Raw genomic sequence first — 22,666 nt, forward strand, 5'->3', positions numbered from 1 at the left:
CGGCTCAGGTCATGATCCCAGGGTCCTGGGACCAAGTCCCGCATCAGTCTCCTTGCTCAGCGGGGAGCCTGCTTCTCCCTCTGCCTGCTCCTCCCCCTGCTAGTGCTTTCTCTCTCTCTCTCTCTCTCTGACCAAAAAAAAAGAAAAGAAAAAAGAAAAGATTAAAAAAACAAAAAGACTCTGAGAATGGATAAAAGGGAGCCCTGACTAGTTTGTGGCTACTCAACTGTATTAGCTCAGGCTGCCAAAACAAAATATTATAGACTAGGTGGCTTAGATAATAGAAATTTATTTTCTCACAGTTCTGGAGGCTGCAGTTCAAGATCAGGGTGTCAGCAAGACTAGTTTCTGGGTAAAGGCTCACTGCCTGACTTGCAGACAGCTGCCTCCTTGCTATGTCTTCACAGGGCAGAGAGAGAAACAGAGATACAGAGGTACAGAGAAGAGGGTGGGCAAAGAAAGAGAACTCTCTGCTATCTCTCTTATGAACGCCTTAATCCCATCTTGAGGGTCCTATTCTTATAACCTCATCTAAACGTAATTACCTCCCATAGGCCCTATCTCCAAATACCATCACACTGGAGGTTAGGGCTTCAACATGTGAATTTTGGGGGAACACAATTCAGTCCACAGCATCAAGGAAGTTTTTATTTGAAGATGTGTGACTTAAGGTGACAACAGAGTAGAAAATCCTTAGATAATTGCAAATAAAGGAAGAAGCATGTACAAATTCCAATATGGGAAGGAACTTGATATAGTTAGGGAACTGAAAGAAAGAGCAGTGAGGCTGTGTGCAGTACAAGGAGGGAAAGAAAGACTGGCATGAGAGAAGGCTGGCAGGAGGTGATCACCCAGAATTTTGTGGGCTATCGTTAAAAGATTATGCAGTATATCTTTTTTCTTAAGATTTTATTTGAGAGACAGACAGAGAGCACAGGTGGGGAGGAGAGGGAGAAGCAGGCTCCCTGCTGAGCAGGGAAACTGGTGTGGGGCTCGATCCCAGAACCCTGGGATCATGACCTGAACCTGAACCGTAGGCAGACACTTAACTGGCTGAGCCACCCAGGCACCCCTATGCAGTATATCTTTAAAAATGAAATGCTATCAACAAATTTTAAGCAGGGGCAAATTATAATCAGATTTGTCTCTTACAAATCTCACTGTGGCTTCTATTTGCAATATGGATTGGCATGGGACAAGAATGATGTGATGCGATCAGTTAGCAGTTCATGTGAGAGATGATGATGATGGCTTGCATTAGACTGATAGAGATGAAGATAAAAGGACACATTCAAAGATATTTAGGAGTTAAACTTAACTGATATATTAAAGGTAATGAGAGAGGAAGATAATCAGGGTACGTGGCTTGACCAAATGCCTGAGGATGGGGTGGGAGCAACCATCCCTGAGATGGAGAGGTATGGGGGGAAATCCCTGACATGGAGAACACTAGAGAAGAAGTAGATTTCTCAAGCAGAAAATCATAAAATGAGTTTTAGATATTTTGGTTTGATGCTGCTATAAGGCATCAAGGTGAAGTTGCTGAGAAGATAATTAGGTCAGTTTAGAAGAGAGGTTTGGGTAGAAAATGTAAATTTGGGGTAATCAGTAAATAAATAATTACTGATGTCATGAAGTGAGTAAGATCACTTTGGTAGAGAAAATAGAGTAAGAGTGCTGAGGACTTCAATTGCAAGGAAAATATAGTACATGACCAAATTGAACACTAAGGACTCTAGGGCTTTGAACCCCATATGAATACTTGAGCTCCTGGTCAAGGGAGTTGCGGCAGCACCACTGATAATACTTCATGAACATCATGGTATTTCTTTCTCTTTCCAAGCAGTCCCATATTACCTTCAACCCTTGATTTTTTTTTTTCCATTATTACTTATTATCATCAGTCAAGAATATAGTATCTGCCTTCTCTCATTTCTGTTCCCAAATAAGCTCTAAAAGAAGAACAAATAGACTTCAATAAAAGAAGAAAAGTCACAATTCCCTCTCTTTTTCACTTGCAATTCACCCTTTCTTCTTGACATTTTCCAAAACTCTACATTTTAAATAAAGTTCCTAATAATTAGAGAAACAACTTGCCCAAGAATAAATAGCTAATATAAGTTGCTCTTTATGACAAGCTGCCAGCTCATTATGTTGGCTAATAAATAAAATCTATTCAGTCATCATGGAAATGGAAAATCATTTCTAAAGGGAAAAATCTAACAAATCAACTATGGTCAATATTTTCTATAGTGAATGGATGAAGACCATGATGAGCCTGTTTTCTCCACTGACTTCCTACTTGTTGAAGGATGGTTTCGCCATGCCAAAGCCTGCTTTATCTGTCCCTCAATAACACAGCATGGACTAGAACTCCAGTTTTTCCAGATACTGGAGAAATCTCAGTGTATAGTTTTAAGGTTGGATTGTGTTTGTAAATTATGAATTGCTAGCTCTTCTCTGGTCAGCATGAGTATGAAGCTTCTCACAAATGAGAGTAAACCCTCCACAACACTACAGTTGTGAAATGGTTGTGTTCCTTTGGACTGTTTATCTCCTTTCTCTAGCTCCCCTGGGTCTCTCATAGTCCCCAACAATGACTGTTAGTAAATCGGCAAATATAACCAAATGTCATTAGCAAAAATAGATTGCTTCCTGAATGACTCCACAAAACACCTACTGCCTCAGACAGTATGAAATTTTTGGTTCAACTGGATGCTTAAAAATCACCAGATATTGACTGAATGCCAAAACAAAACAAACACAACAAAACAAACAAACAAAAAACCCAAAGAAATATCTGACACTTTAGACTATTAAGAAACATAAACTAACTCTTGATTTCCAGAAATTCATAACTTATTGATGGCTCATGACAATTTATATCACAAGATAATAGGTTAGAAGGGCAATTAAGCTCATGCATTTAGGATAGAGTGGTTAGTGAGAGCTCTTAGAGAAGTGATCTCATGTGTGGTGTGTGTGTTCTAATGATTAAGATATCAAGAAACAGGATGAGGGGAGAGGTACATGTCAATCTGATTAGGTAAGGACAATGTGGTTTTGGGATTATGGAAGGCAGGAACTGGGTCTGTTTGTGGGTATGTGTGGTTATAGGGCCAGGAGGTTCAATTGTCAGTATCATTATTTATTGACAATCCCGTGCTTGCTTCAGCAGCACATGTACTAAAATTGGAATAATACAGGGAAGATTAGTATGGCCCCCTGTGCAAGGATGACACACTATTTATTGACAATCCCTATGATGCCATAGCCATGCATCAGAATATTTTGTATGTTCTCCACCACAAATATGGGGTCACCACTGCCCATTTATTACAAAGTGTTAATCTAATTTCAGAATACATTCTGGCTCAAAATGCAAAATAGGTTCAAAATACATTTCAATCCAAGTATGAATGATATCAAGATCCTCCTAATCTCAACTTCTTTCTTAATAGCAGTGAATTCTGGTACTCAAATGGGCAAAAAAAGTCCAGCATACTTTATACTAACAGATGTTTCTAGAAAAATTCCAAATCAGTGAAAGCCTAGGAAAATAACCAACCTTAAGGGCTTTTAACAAGCAAGCTGAAAATAAGAAGAGTACTATGAAGTGTTTTTGTTTTTTTTTTAAAGAACAATCATACTACGAATCACTTGAGACAAAGATAACACAGTAGTCCTAGTAGATGAGAATGAATGGAGAGGAAAGAGCTCACCAGAGAGAAGGCAAATACTAGACAAAGAAATCACTATAAAGCTGCACAAAGGAGAACCCCAAGCCTGACTAAGGAAATAAGCAGGAAAAAGTCAGCAGAAGGCAGAATTGGTTCACCCCTGCCTATAAGACAAAGACAGACTTCAGTGGAACTGAGAGCTCACTCAGAGAGGATCAGTCACCTCCAACTGGGAATCCCTATTAAAACATGTAGACAATAAAGTGCCCAGCTATCCTGGTGACTTACTTCAGAACCCCTCCTCCTATGTCTGCCATCTGCCCAACAAATTAAATGACACATGAGTGAGTTTAGGGCACAAACAGCCTAAGACATGTTTCATTTATCCTGATTTTTTTGTAAGGTATATTTCCACCTTTCCAGTTTACATAAAAATGAAATAACTAAAGTTTAAGTGTATTGTCTTGCAGATGTTTATCATACAAATGATTTATTAATTAAATAAATGGTATAATACAGACCCTATTTTCCACATAATAAGTACTCTAACATTCCTTTGTTCCAAAGCAGAACATCTAAGAAACTAACCTCATGGGCACAGTTAAAAAAAATTCAGCCCTTTTCCACAGTATTCAAGAGTGTTCAGAATGCTTGATGTATTGGCGTTAGAGGACTCTGAGGAAAGTACACATAATTTAGTTTGGCCCAAACTCTTCCAATAATTTATGATCTCTAGACTTGCAGTATGAAATAATTAAGGAAATGAACCATTAATTTATTCACTCATTCAATAGGCATTTATTGAGCGCGTACTATTAGGCATGGCACATTTCTAGACACTAGAGATACAGAGATAAAACGCTAATGGAGCTTACATTTAGTGGGCCAGATGTAATTATAAATAACAGTATGAGGAATCTGAGAACACCTCAAAAAATAAAACTGCAGCATGTTGCAACCAACCAATTGCAACCAAATTATATGACAAAGTATATAATTTGTCATCATATCTTCATATTATCAGAGTAGTGTTAGGGCATAAGTAAGTTGGGGACAACAAAAATTAGAAAGTGCCTGCTGATCAGACCTGGAGAAGAATGTGCCAGATGTGACCTTTGCCTTGCATTTGCAAAGCCTATTATCTTATCCTGACAATAGGTTACACAAGGCTTGGTTTTGAAAAACATTCCAAGACATAACTTTAAAACTCAAAATAATTTGTTATTCACTCCCAAGACCCTTAGCATTTCTTTTCTTAAAAATCTAATTGAAGAGATTAAAAGGAAATAGCAAAATACAGGAAAAGAAAAATTGAACTATGTGAAATCATTTCTGGAGGTAATTATAGACATGATTTCAGATTTTTGGCATGTCTGTTTCTGGAAGTTCTTGTTTGTAGACATTGTTTCATTAAAAATCTAGATAAAGGGCATAATGCTAGGTTTGCAACAGTTTTACATCAGATTTGCTTATATCGTAACATTTTAATTTTTTAAAATATTGATCTGGGGAACTTTGTCTGCAGATGTAAACCTTATCAAAAACTTTATTTTTTGTTTTATGGAATGGATAAAAATTGAATATGCTTTTTTGGTTGCTCTTTCTTTTTTAATCTACAATGAAATGAATGATAACCAGAGTTTCCCAAAGTAGGTCAGAACAGGACAATAAACTCAAGTACTTAACTGACCGATGTAAATTTGGTTGCTACTTCTGTCAATTTCTGTCTCTTCTTCACCTCTCCCATCCCCCATGGTTTCTGAACTTTATTTTTCTTCATCATAGCCAGATGTTTTAGGGACTCATCCCTCAGGTGCTGATCTTAAAAGTTAGGGTGCCCAATGTGGAACACAAATCCTTCTTGCTCCTCAAGGAGAAGCTCCAGGTTTTGAGTTCCCTCCTGATTGCGGGTCACACCAGGGGGTGGTGTTTATGGTGAGACTGTTTCTCAGCCTTTCCTATCCACTTCGATATAGTTTCCCTCTCATGAGCCTGATGTGAAGCGGCTGCTTTGCCAGTTTTTTTTTAGTTTAGGTTTGTTTTTGTTTTTTGTTTTTCCCCAGAGCAAGTTGTTCCATATATAGCTGTAGATTTGATGTGTCTGTGGGAGGAGGTGATATCAGGGTCTTCCTACATTATCATCTTGGACCAGAACCTTGAAATAGATCAAACTTTACTTTTCTACATTCTTTCCTGTTATCCTTGGAACCATCACTTGTATACTTTTTACCATGCCTCTTCATCTGCTGTGAGTGATTTGATTGGGTATGAGAAGATAAAATAGCCTTCTCATCAGTCAGGAATCTTTTCTCTATGCCCTTCTTCATATAAACATTGCATTCGTAATAAGCACTTTAGCCAACACTCATACCTATAACATCAGTCAGCACTGATGCTTTACTTTTCCTTCTCTTTGGAGGCATTTTAACAGCAATAAAAAGAAAGGATTATAACATTCATTTTCCTTTTCCTTTCCTAGTGTGAGTTTTCACTTTTGTAGCTGGAAGCATCTGGGCAAGCAAGTTTCTACAGACCTGCCTAAAGCTGAGTTCTTATTGTCAGCTTCCCAACAGAAGGGAAAAGCATAAACAAAGACAAGCACATTTCTTGAATTTCTCTTTGTCAAATATTCCTCCCCTCTCAGGCCGAAAGAAGCCAAATGAGGAAGATCACAGCCCAATCACTGATGAAGGCCTGGAGCATTCTGTAAGAATCCAGGATCAATAATGTGTCTTGACATCAAAAACCAGCTTAGTCTTCTCAAAACTGGGGTGCTAATTCCAGAGGTCCACTGTTTCATAATGGGGATGCTGCTGATATTCTGGGCAGACAACTGTGCCAGTGTCTCGTACCTTGCTGGGTACTTAGCACCCCTGGCCTCCTCCCACTAAATGTCAATAGCTTTCTCCAGTTATCACAACAAACAAAAATGTGACCAAACATTTCTAACAGGTGCCTAGGGGGATGGTGCTGCCACCAGATATGAACCACTGTGCAAGGCCAACTGTGATACAGTGACAAGGATGACTGGTGGAGAAATCAGGAAAGGCAAATGGTAAGAAGTAATAATTAAGCAGTTGCAGGTGACACAAAGACTAAAGACCTATACCTCTGAGACCTCGTAATGCTATCCTGGACTGGGATGGCCCAAAATGCCATCTAGGATCACTGAAAGTTGCCAAAACAGGGAACATACCCTAGCTTCTATTCTTTTTAAATGCCTGTTTCAAAATACATATTTTAAATTTATAGATTAATTGATTTGTCACTCTTGTTTTCAGATTTGAGTTGCCCTTATAGGATGCTGGTTGCTTTACAGAATTTCTCATTGGATTCCAAAGGAATGGTAGCAACCCTTGAAATGAAAGGAAACATTTACTACTCTAATCCTAATGTCCTCAAGCAGTATAATTCTCCTTCCTTAAGGAGACCCCCAAGAACCCAAAAAATGAAGGATGTGAAAGTACCAAACTTCCCAAAGGAAATGTACAGCACCCTCTTCGAGTGTGTCAACTCTAAGCGCTGAGGAAAGCAGGTTCTTGTGGGGAAGGGGCTTGTGGCCGACACCAAAAGAAAGGCAGCAAGGAAAACAAAAATGCCTGTGGGGCATGTCTGTTCCCTTCTAGCAGCAGAGAGTTTGGTGTGTTTTTCTCCTAACAAGTCAGAAAGTGACAAGACATGAGAACTTACACTAGAATAGGAAGGTTAAGAAAAGATACTGTCATGGTCATTTGTGATAAGTAGTGAGAGGATCAGAGTGTTGAGACAGCACCTGAGGGCTCCGCAGCCCCAGACAGAGAAATACCTGCTCATTCCTCTTTTTCAGTGACTCTGAATGATTTGAGATTGATCTTTGAAATCGTCAGTCTTTTTTTATAAAAGGTTTTTAGTAAATTATATTTCTCTTTATTCCCTCACAAACAGTAATGTGGGGGGAGAGGGGCATTCTCTGTGCCTGGATTTGCGCTTTCTGGGCACGGAGTCTTGATTGGTTGATTTAACTCAAGTCCTTCTTAAGATGACAAAAGATTTCATGGAGGATGAAATCCATACTCCTAAAGGAGAAATATACACAGAACTTTTTTCTTTCTTTTTTTAAGATTTTATTTATTTGAGAGAGAGAATGAGAGAGAGAGAACATGAGAGGGGGGAGGGTCAGAGAGAGAAGCAGACTCCCTGCTGAGCAGGGAGCCCGATACAGGACTCGATCCTGGGACTCCAGGATCATGACCAGAGCCGAAGGCAGTCACTTAACCAACTGAGCCACCCAGGCACCCCCAGAACTTTTAAAGAGCTCCTTCTGTTCACATATGAACCCCCATTCTTCTATTTTTCCTCACTAATTACTGATGATGATGCACCCATCCTCAACCTATGTGGGTGTGGTTGGAGGAAAAATTCTGGCAGCCCAAATTCTTGATCCAAACCATCAGTTCCATGATGTTCACTTCTTACTTCAAAGAACTTATTTAAATCATTGTCTTACTCAAAATGCCATTCATTTAAATGACTGAGTTCTTACCAGATTTCTTCTGGAGGCCTTGTTTCTTTCATTACCCTCAGCAGAACGTAAGCAACAACTGAGTGACGCTAAAATGTTCTGTGTCTGGGTGTGCATTCTCTGTAGAATCTGTGCTCTCTGGCACTTTAAGTCCTTTTGGCAGGAAATTGTCAATTGTGCAGAAACATAGGTACCCTGAGACTTCTTGTGGCAAAACATTATGCATTAGCCTGGCACCTGGAATCCCAAAGAGGACTGTTTAGCCACTTCATTACAAGTATCATGTTGAGAACAATGGCACATTGAGGAGTCTAAGCTATTTACACATATGATATATGCATTTTAGAGTGTGTTTTTCCCCCCAAATCAAAACACAAACCAGGAGAAATACTCACACCCGTACCTATCAAATACAGAGTTCCATAGCTATAGACAATTATTGGAGGAGAAAAGGGAAAAAAATTAATTTCAAATGGCTTCATAATCTGGTGTCAGAGAATTACCTTAGTCAAGCATTTTCTGGTTAAAATTGAACCATTTTATCTTTAGGCTATTAAATCTTACAGTTATTGACTGTCTGGAGTGGGAAAAAAAAACCTTTATGGTCTCCAAGCAATCATTAAATTCTAATTTATAAATAGAAGGTAAAAATAAAGAGTGATATGATACCTGGATTGAATAAAGATAAACTGAAAAATAAATTATAAAATTATGTATAAGAATCCTCAGAGCTGGGGGCAGAGCAAGATGGCTGAGGAGTAGGAGACCTGGATTTCGTCTCCTCTCAGGAATTCAGCTGGATAGGGATCAAACCATTCTGAACACCTACAAACCCAACAGGAGATCAAAGAAAGGAATAGCAACAACTCTCTGAACAGAAAAGCGACCACTTTCTGGAAGGTAGGACGTGCAGAGAAGTGAATCCGAGGCGATATTCGGGAGGATAGATGGTGGGGGAGGGACCTCCGTCGGCCGCTTCTGGAAAGTGATAAGCCCCAGAGCACAAAATCGGAACTTTTAAAAGTCTGCTCCGCTGAGGGACGTCACTCTGGTGGCTAAGCGGGGGGTGGAACCCTCCAGGACAGTGTGGTCTCAGGACCTTCGGGGTCACAGAAAGACCGGGGGTGCCTGAGTGTGGCCGAGCTCCCAGGTATCGGAGCAGGGAAGCCGGCTGCAGAGGTGGAGCCCAGGCACGGGCTCTCAGCTTGGGGTTGCCATAAACCGTGACCCCCGGCACAGTCGGGCCACTGCTCCTCCAGCAGAGACCCAACAAGCGGCAGATCCGGGGAGACTCCCCTTCCTCCCCGGGGAGGAGCCGCGCGGGAGTGCACCGCAGGGATCTGCTGGGTTTGGAGACTCCACCCGGGGTCCAGTGCCAGAGATAGAAACGCGCGGTCACAGGCTGGGTGAGCACGGAGTGCGGCCGGAGACTGGGGAGACGGGAGTGACTGACGGCTTTTCTCTGGGGGCTCACTGAGAAGCGGGGCCCTGAGTTCTCGGCTCCTCCGGGGCAGAGATTGGGAGGCCGCCATTTTCACTCTCCGCCTCCAAAGCTGTACGGAAAGCTCGCAGGGAACAAAAGCCCCGGAGAGCAAACCCAAGCAAATTACTTAGCCAGGAGGGGGCAAGGGCAGGGCAATTCCACCTCCAGCAGAGACATTTGGAAACCACAGCAACAGGCCCCTCCCCAGAAGATCAGCGAGAACAGCCAGCCAAGACCAAGTTTACCGATCAATGAGAACGGCAGAACTCCAGCACTAGGGGAATAATACACATAGAATCCATGGCTTTTTACTATGATTCTTTAGTCTTTCAAAGTTAATTTTTTTTTTAACTGCCTTTCTTTTTTTATTTCTTTTTGAATTTTTCTATTTCCCTTTTTCAACCAACATCTTATCAATCCCTTTTTTTAAAAAAAATACATTTTTATTATTCATTTTTAGAGTCATATTCTAACCATTCATAGTAGTTACCCGTATTTTTGGCTTAAATATATGAGTTGTTCTCTCTTTAAAATTTTGAGATCGTTTCTTCTAACAGATTAAAATATACCCTAAATCTCTAGTATATGGTGTTTTCTATTCCCCTGCCTGATCACATCCTCTCCCTTTTTTCTTTTTTTTTCTTTTTTTTAAATCTTCTTCTTTTTTCAAACAACTTCTTATCAATTCCTTTTATAAAATTATTTATAATTTCCATCATTACAGTCATATTCCATCCCTTCATCATATCAGCCCTTATTTTTGTACATGTATAAGTTTTTCTTTGTTTAAAATTTTGGGAGGCACTTTCTTCTAAAAGACCAAAATACACCCCAAATCTACTGTGTGGCACAGATCTATATACCAGCCTGATCATATTTGATCACATTCTGTTTTGTTGTTGTTGTTGTTGTTTTCGTTTTTGTTTTTATCTTTTTTTTCTTTTTCTTTTTTCTCTCTTTCCCTTTCTTTTCCCACTGCTTCAGGGCTTTTCTGATTTCTTTAGAGTATATTTTCTGGGGACGTGGTTACTCTGCTAGCATTTTGTTCTCTCATTAATCTATTCTCCTCTACACAAAATGACAAGACAGAAAAAATCACCTCAAAAAAAGAACAAGAGGTAGTACCGACTGCCAGGGACCTACTCAATACGGACATTAGTACGATGTCAGATCTAGAGTTCAGAATCATCACTTTAAAGATACTAGCTGGGCTTGAAAAAAATATGGAAGTTATTAGAGAAACCCTTTCTGGAGAAGTAAAAGAACTAAAATCTAACCAAGTAGAAATCAAAAAGGCTATTAATGAGGTGCAATCAACAATGGGGGCACTAACTGCTAGAATAAATGAGGCAGAAGAGAGAATCAGTAATATAGAAGATGAAATGATGGAAAATAAAGAAGCTGAGAAAAAGAGAGATAAACAATTACCAGATCATGAGGGCAGAATTCGAGAGATAAGCGATACCATAAGATATAACAACATTAGAATAATTGGGATCCCAGAAGAAGAAGAAAGAGAGAGAGGGCCAGAAGGTATAATGGAGCAAATTATTGCAGAGAACTTCCCTAATTTGGGGAAGGAAACAGGCATGAAAATCCAGGAAGCACAGAGAACCCCTCTCAAAATCAATAAAAATAGGTCAACACCCCGACATCTAATAGTAAAACTTACGAGTCTCATAGACAAAGAGAAAATCCTGAAAGCAGCTCGGGAGAAGAGATCTGTAACCTACAATGGCAGAAACATTAGATTGGCAACAGACCTATCCACAGAGACCTGGCAGGCCAGAAAGGACTGGCAGGATATATTCAGAGCACTAAATGAGAAAAATATGCAGCCAAGAATACTCTATCCAGCTAGGCTGTCATTGAAAATTGAAGGAGAGATAAAAAGCTTCCAGGACAAACAAAAACTAAAGGAATTTGCAAACACAAAACCAGCCCACAGGAAATCTTGAAAGGGGTCCTCTAAGCAAAGAGAGAGCCTAAAAGCAACATAGACCAGAAAGGAACACAGACAATATACAGTAACAGTCACCTTACAGGCAATACAATGGCACTAAATTCCTATCTTTCAATAGTTACCCTGAATGTAAATGCGCTAAATGCCCCAATCAAAAGACACAGGCTATCAGATTGGATTAAAAAACAAGACCCATCGATATGCTGTCTGCAAGAGACTCATCTTAGAACCAAAGACACAGCCAGATTGAAAGTGAAGGGGTGGAAAATCATTTACCATGCTAATGGACACCAAAAGAAAGCTGGGCTGGCAATCCTTATATCAGACAAATTAGATTTTAAACCAAAGACTGTAATAAGAGATGAGGAAGGACATTATATCCTACTTAAAGGGTCTATCCAACAAGAAGATCTAACAATTGTAAATATCTATGCCCCTAACATGGGAGCAGCCAATTATATAAGGCAATTAATAACAAAAGCAAAGAAACACATCGACAACAATACAATAAGTGTGGGGGACTTTAACACCCCCCTCACTGAAATGGACAGATCATCTAAGCAAAAGATCAACAAGGAAATAAAGACTTTAAAGGACACACTGGACCAAATGGACTTCACAGACATATTCAGAACATTCCACACCAAAGCAACGGAATACACATTCTTCTCTAGTGCCCATGGAACATTCTCCAGAATAGATCACATCCTAGGTCACAAATCAGGTCTCAACTGGTACCTAAAGATTGGGATCATTCCCTGCCTATTTTCAGACAACAATGCTTTGAAACTAGAACTCAATCACAAGAGGAAAGTCGGAAAGAACTCAATACATGGAGGCTAAAGAGCATCCTACTGAAGAATGAATGGGTCAACCAGGAAATTAAAGAAGAATTTAAAAAATACATGGAAACGAATGAAAATGAAAACACAACTGTTCAAAATCTTTGGGATGCAGCAAAGGCAGTCCTAAGAGGAAAGTATATAGCAATACAAGCCTTTCTCAAGAAATAAGAAAGGTCTCAAGTACACAACCTAACCCTACACCTAAAGGAGCTGGAGAAAGAACAGCAAATAAAGCCTAAACCCAGCAGGAGAAGAGAAATAATAAAGATCAGAGCAGAAATCAATGAAAAAGAAACTAAAAGAACAGTAGAACAGATCAACGAAACTAGGAGCTGGTTCTTTGAAAGAATTAACAAGATTGATAAACCCCTGGCCAGACTTATCAAAAAGAGAAGAGAAATGACCCAAATCAACAAAATCATGAATGAAAGAGGACAGATCAGAACCAACACCAAAGAAATACAAACAATTATACGAACATATTATGAGCAACTCTAGGCCAGCAAATTAGATAACCTGGAAGAAATGAATGCATTCCTAGAGATGTATCAACTACCAAAACTGAACCAGGATGAAACAGAAAACCTGAACAGACCTATAACCACTAAGGAAATTGAAGCAGTCATCAAAAATCTCCCAAAAAACAAAAGCCCAGGGCCAGATGGCTTCCTAGGGGAATTCTACCAAACATTTCAAGAAGAATTAATACCTATTCTTCTGAAACTGTTCCAAAAAATAGAAATGGAAGGAAAACTTCCAAACTCATTTTATGAGGCCAGCATTACCTTGATCCCAAAACCAGACAAAGACCCCATCAAAAAGAGAATTACAGACCAATATCCTTGATGAATATGGATGCAAAAATTCTCACCAAAATACTAGCTAATAGGATCCAACAGTACACTAAAAGGATTATTCACCATGACCAAGTGGGATTTATCCCTGGGCTTCAAGGTTGGTTCAACATCCGCAAATCAATCAATGTGATACAATACATTAATAAAAGAAAGAACAAGAATCATATGATCCTCTCAATAGATGCAGAAAAAGCTTTTGACAAAGTACAGCATCCTTTCTTGATCAAAACTCTTCAGAGTATAGGGATAGATGGTACATAGCTCAATATCATAAAAGCCATCTATGAAAAACCTACAGCGAATATCATTCTCAATGGGGAAAAACTGAGAGCTTCCCCCCTAAGGTCAGGAATGCGGCAGGGATGTCCACTATCACCACTGCTATTCAACATAGTATTGGAAGTCCTAGCCACAGCAATCAGACAACAAAAAGAAATCAAAGGCATCCAAATTGGCAAAGAAGAAGTCAAACTCTCACTCTTTGCAGATGATAGGATACTTTATGTGGAAAACCCAAAAGACTCCACCCCAAAACTGCTAGAACTCATACATAAATTCAGTAAAGTGGCAGGATAGAAAATCAATGCACAGAAGTCAGTGGCATTCCTATACACCAACAACAAGACAGAAGAAAGAGAAATTAAGGAGTCGATCCCATTTACAATTGCACCCAAAACCGTAAGATACCTAGGAATAAATCTAACCAAAGAGACAAAGGATCTGTACTCAGAAAACTAAAATACTCATGAACAAATTGAGGAAGACACAAAGAAATGGAAAAACGTTCCATGCTCATGGATTGGAAGAACAAATATTGTGAAGACGTCAATGCTACCTAGAGCAATCTACACATTCAATGCAATCCCCATCAAAATACCATCCACTTTTTTCAAAAAATGGAACAAATCATCCTAAAATTTGTATGGAACCAGAAAAGACCCCGCATAGCCAGAGGAATGTTGAAAAAGAAAAGCAAAGCCGGCAGCATCACAATTCCGGACTTCCAGCTCTATTACAAAGCTGTCTTCATCAACACAGTATGGTACTGGCACAAAAACAGGCACAAAGATCAATGGAACAGAATAGAGAGCCCAGAAATGGACCCTCAACTCTATGGTCAACTCATCTTTGACAAAGCAGGAAAGAATGTCCAAGGGAACAAAGACAGTCTCTTCAACAAATGGTGTTGGGAAAATTGGATAGCCACATGCAGAAGAATGAAACTGGACCATTTCCTTACACCACACACAAAAATAGACTCCAAATGGTTGAAAGACCTCAATGTGAGACAGGAGTCCATCCAAATCCTAAAGGAGAACACAGGCAGCAACCTCAGCCACAGGAACTTCTTCCTAGAAACATCGCCAAAGGCAAGGGAAGCAAGGGCAAAAATGAACTATTGGGACTTCATCAAGATAAAAAGCTTTTGCACAGCAAAGGAAACAGTCAACAAAACAAAAAGACAACCGACAGAATGGGAGAAGATATTTGCAAATGACATATCAGATAAAGGGCTAGTATCCAAAATCTATAAAGAACTCATCAAACTCAACACCCAAAGAACAAAGAATCCAATCAAGAAATGGGCAGAAGACATGAACAGACATTTTTCCAAAGAAGACATCCAAATGGCCAACAGACACATGAAAAAGTGCTCAATATCGCTCAGCATCAGGGAAATCCAAATCAAAACCTCAATGAGATCCCACCTCACACCAGTCCGAATGGCTAAAATTAACAAGTCAGGAAACGACAGATGTTGGCGGGGATGTGGAGAAAGGGGAACCCTCCTCCACTGTTGGTGGGAATGCAAGCTGGTGCAGCCACTCTGGAAAACTGTATGGAGGTTCCTCAAAAAGTTGAAAATAGAGCTACCATATGACCCAGCAATTGCACTACTGGGTATTTACCCCAAAGATACAAAAGTAGGGATCCGAAAGGGTACATGCACCCCGATGTTTATAGCAGCAATGTCCACAATAGCCAAACTGTGGAAAGAGCCAAGATGTCCATCGACAGATGAATGGATTAAGAAGCAGTGGTATATATATACAATGGAATATTATGCAGCCAGCAAAAGGAATGAGATCTTGCCATTCGCAACGACGTGGATGGAACTGGAGGTTATTATGTTGAGTGAAATAAGTCAAACAGAGAAAGACATGTATCGTATGATCTCACTGATATGAAGAATTCTTAATTGCAGGAAACAAACTGAGGGTTGCTGGAGTGGGGGGTGGGGTGGGAGGGATGGGGTGACTGGGTGATAGACACTGGGGAGGGTATGTGCTCTGGTAAGCACTGTGAATTGTGCAAGACTGTTGAATCTCAGATCTGTACCTCTGAAACAAGTAATGCAATATATGTTAAGAAAAAAAAAAAAAGAAGAAGAAGGTAGCAGGAGGGGAAGAATGAAGCAGGGGAAATCGGAGGGGTAGACGAACCATGAGAGACGATGGACTCTGAAAAACAAACATGGTTCTAGAGGGGATGGGGTGGGAGGATGGGTTAGCCTGGTGGTGGGTATTGAGGAGGGCACATTCTGCATGGAGCACTGGGTGTTATGCACAAACAATGAATCATGGAACACTTTATCTAAAACTAATGATGTAATGTATGGGGATTAACATAAGAATAAATAAAAAATTTAAAAAAAATTAAAAAAAAAAAAAAAGAAGAATCCTCAGAGCTATTTAAACATTTTAGCTTTGAAATACCAAAGAAACTCAAAAGCAATGTCAGCAATGGGTAGCCATTCAATGAAACCCTGATCAACAAACTTTTGACTATCTATACACACACACACACACACACACATACATTTACATATACGCACTAACTCTACATTCATGTTCAGGAATACTTGTTAAATTACTCAATACAAGGTAGATGATGTGCGTACTGTTTTAAGAAGGTTTTGTTCTGGTCCTAACTGCCATTATTCACTATTCCCATTAACAAATCTAGGTGGTAAAAGAGAAAGCATAGCCATTAACCTCACAGAGACCAGCACTCTGGCAAAAGTTGTTTACATACTAGAGGGAAAAAATTATATCTGAAATGACATTGAAAAGTTTTGCAAGTATTCAAAAAACAATTTAATGAGCCAGATCTTTGTAAGCATCTAATGATTTTATGGCATGTACAAAGGCAGACACAGTAAGAAGGCAATAGAGAATAATGTTTAATGCCATGGAAACCAGAGTCAAATAGAAAGGGCTTTAATTCTTGGCTCTGCGTATTACTGGCTGTATGAGGTTGGGCAGATTGCTTAGTTCCTTCAAGCCTCAGTATCCCTCTCTCTAAAAGGTAGATGAAAATACCCATCTCATACCCAGCAGCTTCTGGCACACATGAAGTATCCATTTCCTGTAACTCCTGCTATTAGCACTGTAAACTACCACTACCAGTCCATCAATCCTTTTAGGATACAATGTTCTAAGGACGGATTTAATGCTCCACTGGCCAGAAGGACTAAATGGATTTTCAAGTCATTACTAGAAACAAAACACAAGCAGTGACAGAATGACTCAATGATTCAAGATTCAAGAAAAGATGCTCCACTTGAAAATTCAATTAAACAAGCCCACAAATTTTTACTGTCTACTCTTCACTAGGTAAAGTGTTTGGTTCCAGAGATTTAAAGACCTGTAAGACCAGGATTTGTTCCATGGAGGGAACAAGTTGGAGAGAGAAACTCATAAACTTATAAATCCCTTAGAGGAGTTTCAAAGGAAAGGAGGAATCAGCCTAGCCTGGGAAGGTCAAAGAAGGCTTTAAAGAAGGGACAACACTGAAATGCAAGCTGAGTTTAGTTGCTAGTGGGCAAAAGTGTTTTATCATCAATCTCTGCCAGTTGCCTCTTCTAGGTTCCCACACTCAAGATAGTTCCTGGAGCTACTTTCAAATTTTTTTCTGGGGGCCTACATGTTTATAATATAGGAAAAATACATACCTGTTGACTATCAAAGTTAAAGAAGGGACAAAAAGATCCTTTTATTTTCTGTCACATATCTTCTACCAATCTATTATGGCTAGTGAATGCAAAGGAAAAAGAAGGAAGGTGGTTAGAAGTTATTTACGTATTGAATGGAGCACTGGGTGTTATATGCAAACAATGAATCATGGAACACTACATCAAAAACTAATAATGTAATGTATGGTGATTAACATAATAAAATAAAATTTAAAGAAAAAAAAAAAGAAGTTACTTATGTTAAAGGGAGTTTCCAGACCCCATACCTGTCTTGGGAAACACAGAAGACAACTCCCAAGCTTACCCTCAAACATGTCTTGGTGACATTGTCAGAAAGGATTTGGATGGACCATAGCCGCCACTCATGAAGTTATTTATATTTGTATATTCTCTGTATGATATTGGAATGTATCTAAAAACAGTATAACATGAAGGAGCTGAGCCACTTCATTTGCCTAGCATTTGTCATCACCTTAACTGAGTAGTTCACTTGGTTGGCAACCCCATCATCTGCAGAGGCAGAAAACGCATTGTTCAGGAGAGAATAATGAAGAATGTTTAATGGAAAATATTTATGTCCATTAGTCATCACATGTGACCTGGTCAAACACAATCAAATCATCAATGCAAAAGATTAAGCATGTTAAAACACAATTTTGGAGGATTTAACATAAAGTATGGTTTATATGGAATTAATTTTTTTTAAATATTCTCCTTAGGTCATCCCAAGTTCCAGAGAGGTACATATGCTCAGATTTTCACTCAGATCTCAAGAATGTCAAGTGACCTAAGAATACTACTAAAATGAATAGAATACATCTCCAGTAAGGAAGAAGAGTTGATGTGGACTCTAAACCATGAACTTTTCCTTTTCCATATATTTTCAGTTATACAATGTCCGATTCATATTTTAGGTTCTGCTGTGCAAGAGATACAGAGCCCCTTTAAAAAGACACTGAAAAGCACCATCTGTTCTTGTTGAAGAAAAAAAATTAACTTCTTAATCATAAAAATTGCTCTCCAAAGGAGGACACTGGAAACATCCGGATGTGGGGTTATAATTAAAAACGAAAGCAAAACAGCCTCCCTTAAGAGAAGCAAAATGCTTAATTCAAATTTACTGGATAGCTGATAATGAAAGTGAAAACGCTGGCATCTATAGATATTGGGAAGTCTTGGAATTTGAATTTTATCACTGACCATCTGGTTATATTCATACTTGGAGAACAATCTTTAAATGGCAAAAAATTCATAAAAAAGTCTAAAAGGAGTTTATTACAACTGGGATGCCTCTATTAATTCTATATTCCCTTCTGATGTGGATTATATAAATTTCCACTGGTGACATCATGTTAATACAAAAGTTTGGGGCTTAATCCAGTCCGGTCCAGCCCACTTAACCAGAATCAAGAGAATAAGCATTAAATAAGTTTTTCATTAAATCAGGGCAATAATAATAATTTACCAACTATCACCCTTTGATTGCCACATATGGAAAAACGGAGCCTTGCAGTTAAGTTACTTGCCTGTGGGTCATGTTCCTAGAAATCAGTGGAGTGGGAATTTGAGTCCAGGTCTATCTGCCTCCACACCCAATATTTTTTCACTACTACAGTAGTTTGTCTCCCGGGCTAAAATTAAAGGGGTTTGTCTCTCTCCATGTCCTTAGCATGACCACTTCATCTGATCTAACTAGGATCCAAGATTATCCAGCTGCATTTAATTAATTCAAATCTCCCCATACCAATCCATTACCAGAAAGTCTATTTCTGGAAGTTGAAATTTTCTCTGAAATATTATGAATAATAACAGCAACAACAATAAACTTTTAGCTCTCTCATTTACTCATATTTTTCTTTTCTCTTTTTCTCCCTCCATGATAGTCCACTACAGGCTGATTATCAAACAAGGGTTTTTCTTGTTCACATATTTTGTTATTTCTTTAACCTCTTTTGCAATTCCAGGAAGAGAGGACTGTTTCATCTTAGCATCTATCCTGTATCTCTCTGTCTCTAAGAATTATCAGTAGCCATCCTTTCCTCCATTACACTCTCCAGGAACATCAGCTAATCCTGGCTGGCTCTGCTTTCATCTAAATCCTTTGGCCCTATGTTCATTGTGTCATCTAGAGCTTCAGTTTTGATCCACTGGCCAACCTTGCCTTGACCACAGCTGAAAAACTTCTGAGGTGCATCTGGGTGAGTGGCACAATTACATTTTAATCACTTCAACGGAAGAGGGAAGGTGGGTAATACATATGTCTCTCATCCTTGACTTAAGGCCTCAAAGTCCCAATTTAAATTCAGAAGTTTTCAGGAGTAAACCACAGTACACATTAAAGTTCCATATTCAAATCAAAAATGTTTATTTAGATATGTTTCAAGGGTCTAACTATTGTGGCTCGTCACTGATAAAGGTACAAAGAAATATAAAGGTTGATCCTAATCTCCATAGTTACTTTAAAAGGCAAATACTATAATGCTATGGAGTCTAAGTTGCAGGCAATAACAAAGAGAACAAATGTCATCAGAATATTTTAGATGGCAACTTTACCAAGAACTATGGAAATCTGTGAAGGTTTGGGGAATATTAACTGGTCATATTATAATTAACTATTATTAGACAAAATGGCTATTATTTTGGACAAGAAAAAAAAATGGAGAGAATAGAAATCAGATTTTGGTGAGACCCACCCCACCACTGACACTGCTGGAGTACAGCAGGGCAAATAGGGCAATTTCTCATATTGATTACTGCTGACTATATGATAGGCACTATGCTGTCTAGTTTTTTACAACTCCATAATTTAAAAATTATCTCTTTTTAGAGATAAAGAAAGTAAAGCTTTGAATAACTTGCTAAGGACTTGCAGCTGGTAAACCCTGAAGGCAAGACTGGAGGAGTATGAACAGCGGAGGTCTTCCAAAGCAAAACCCTCATCATTAGCCATCATGTTGAGGGAGCTGGGGTACTCAGACATGGCATGCATATCTACCTCTTTATTTTGATTCATCCATCGCTGACTAGTCTCCACTCCAGTCCTGGGCCTGATGCACCTGGGTTTAAACCCTGGATCTGCCGCTTATTAATGATGTGACACTGCAGGGGGTGGAATTCTTTAATACATTTGAACTTATACAGATAATGATTTCTTTAAGGAATTACTGTGCAGATTAAAGGAGGAAGAAAAAGTCAGTTGCCTAGTATAGCATGCAGCACAAAGCCCAGGCCCATAACCCTTCATCTATGATTCTTAACAACCAAATGTAATTTGAAATCCAGCACATGTATGTGGGTTTTAGGAAGGTCAAAGATGCATGCACCATGTGTTACTTAACACCCAGTAGAGTCTGAGATGGTACCCTGCAATTAATTAATTGTTTTGCCATGAAATATATGGATATTCTCACCACAGTAGAGTGAATAAAGACCTTGAGTGAATAGCTACTTATTATCTCAGGACAACTTTTGTTGCCCAAATAGTCTGCTGAAAACTTATCAAACCCTTTTTATTTTCTAGATAAATATGACAAAATGTTAACAATTAATGGATATAATCGAAGGGTATACAGGATTGATTTAGCTATTCTTGCAGTTTCTCTAAGATTTTTTTTTTAATTAAGTAAAAAGAAAACTTTTCAGTATTTTTTGGATATTGGACATGTGGTTAAGATACCATTTAAGAGTTCAATAACTGGTAGTTTCCTTCTTTGTGCTCCAGAAAAGTACAAAAGATACAAGTTACCTCTCGGGTGTCAGGCAAATGATTAATGTACTATAAAGTGGTCAGGTGCTCCAGAACACTGAATTTTGGGGATGTTCTTTAGTCATATTTTTATAAGAACCAGAGTTTGAGTAAGAAAGTCACCCTGACAATTCTATAGCAATCTGGTATGTGCTTTCTTCCAAGAGGGAATGGAAGACTTTGTTCACCTTCCTCTGCCTTATCCCCAACTTTTTTCCCCAAGTCCTGAATATGCCTGAAAAGACTTGTCAGTATGCTTTTCTGGCTCTGAGTCCAGACTCCTCTCCACCCCCACCACACTGAAGTCATTGACAGAAAAAGCCAATGACAGCCAGATCGTGACAGATCATGCCCAACAGTTTCACCACAAGCCCACAGGGGCTTTACTGAAGATTTGTCCCAGAGCTGGCTGTCTTTTCCATCTGGGCTGCAGACGGAGCTGAGGAGGGCAGGACACATGCTGGACTTCAGAAGCCAGCATGCATAGAGAGTCTAGCCATCCTTGCAAAAACTCAGCACATGTCACACGCTGGGGGGCAGAACAGCGGGTGTGCTGTCTGGAGGTCTCCTCCTGGAATGCTGGTTGCCTAGCAACAAGATCCTGCTTCTCTCCAACTTCAATTCTTAGGGCTTTGGCTCAGTCACTTGTGAAACCCAGACTTTTTCTTACCATTCCTCACCCAGGTTCCCAGAAAATACAGGTGCTTCCAAGCTCTGTATATTGTGGCTATTTTAGCTGTGTGGTGGCAGTATGATTCCCTTTTGGCATCCTGGCTGTAGTTCTTACACACCAGCACTTCCCTATGAGTTTTAAATATGCCATACCATAAATATACTAAAATAATATACACTGTTGGTTTTCATTTTGAACATGTGTACATATTAAAGACTGAAGGTTATACCAGAAAATAAAATAATAGCTTTCTCTTCATGGTAGGAATGTGATATTATTTCCTTATCTGTATTTTGAAACTACCTATAAAAATATGCCTTAATTTTATAATAAGGATAAATATTAACCTGGTATATACTGGGAGTATTACTATTAGTCAACATTTGAAATGTATACAAAGTAATAATAAAGGAAGAAATACATGCACACATACACAGGACACCATTCCAACTCTATACATGGGATAAAAATGGAAGGAAAATATCAATGAATAAAAAGATTGCCATTAAAATGAAGAGAATTCTCTCTCAAATTCTGTAATTTTAATTTGAAAGTAAATAGTCTTAAATGAAAAACAACATAATGTTGGCATATTTACAACCATAGTTTTAAAAATGCAAAGGAAAATTATCTTTTCAATGCCAATAAGGGTCCGGTGGGCAGATTTCAATAGCAAAAAACTGAAATGTTTTTGAACCCAGAGCTTTTCAGTCATTTCTCTGTTCAAACACTCAAAAACCATGTCTATGTAACCACTTGGTGCGAGATACATGAAAAACACTGTGGATACAGATATAAAGCAATAGGTCCCTATCTTCAAGGAAGTCAGACTGTATTAAAGGCCAGACTGAAAGAGAAAGTATAAAGCATCATTACAATATGTGTCTGGGGCAACCAGGTGGCTCAGTCAGTTAAGTGTCTGCCTTCAGCTCAGGTCATGATC

At 39.0% G+C, this 22,666-nt stretch overlaps 1 protein-coding gene and 1 non-coding gene across 3 annotated transcripts in view; one reads left to right on the top strand and one right to left on the bottom strand.

Moving 5' to 3' along the window:
- LOC118004280 (disks large homolog 1-like) overlaps positions 1-22,666 on the bottom strand; it is a 1,118,862-nt gene that overhangs the window by 295,566 nt on the left and 800,630 nt on the right. The gene's annotated exons all lie outside the window — the stretch shown is intronic.
- Positions 3,163-3,270, top strand: LOC118004351. Its single transcript, XR_004677546.1, has one exon. It is a non-coding gene; the product is annotated as a U6 spliceosomal RNA (small nuclear RNA).

This window comes from Mirounga leonina, unplaced genomic scaffold (genome assembly GCF_011800145.1).
Source record: "Mirounga leonina isolate KUSES-001 unplaced genomic scaffold, KU_Mleo_1.0 Mir_92, whole genome shotgun sequence".
NCBI lineage: Eukaryota > Metazoa > Chordata > Mammalia > Carnivora > Phocidae > Mirounga > Mirounga leonina.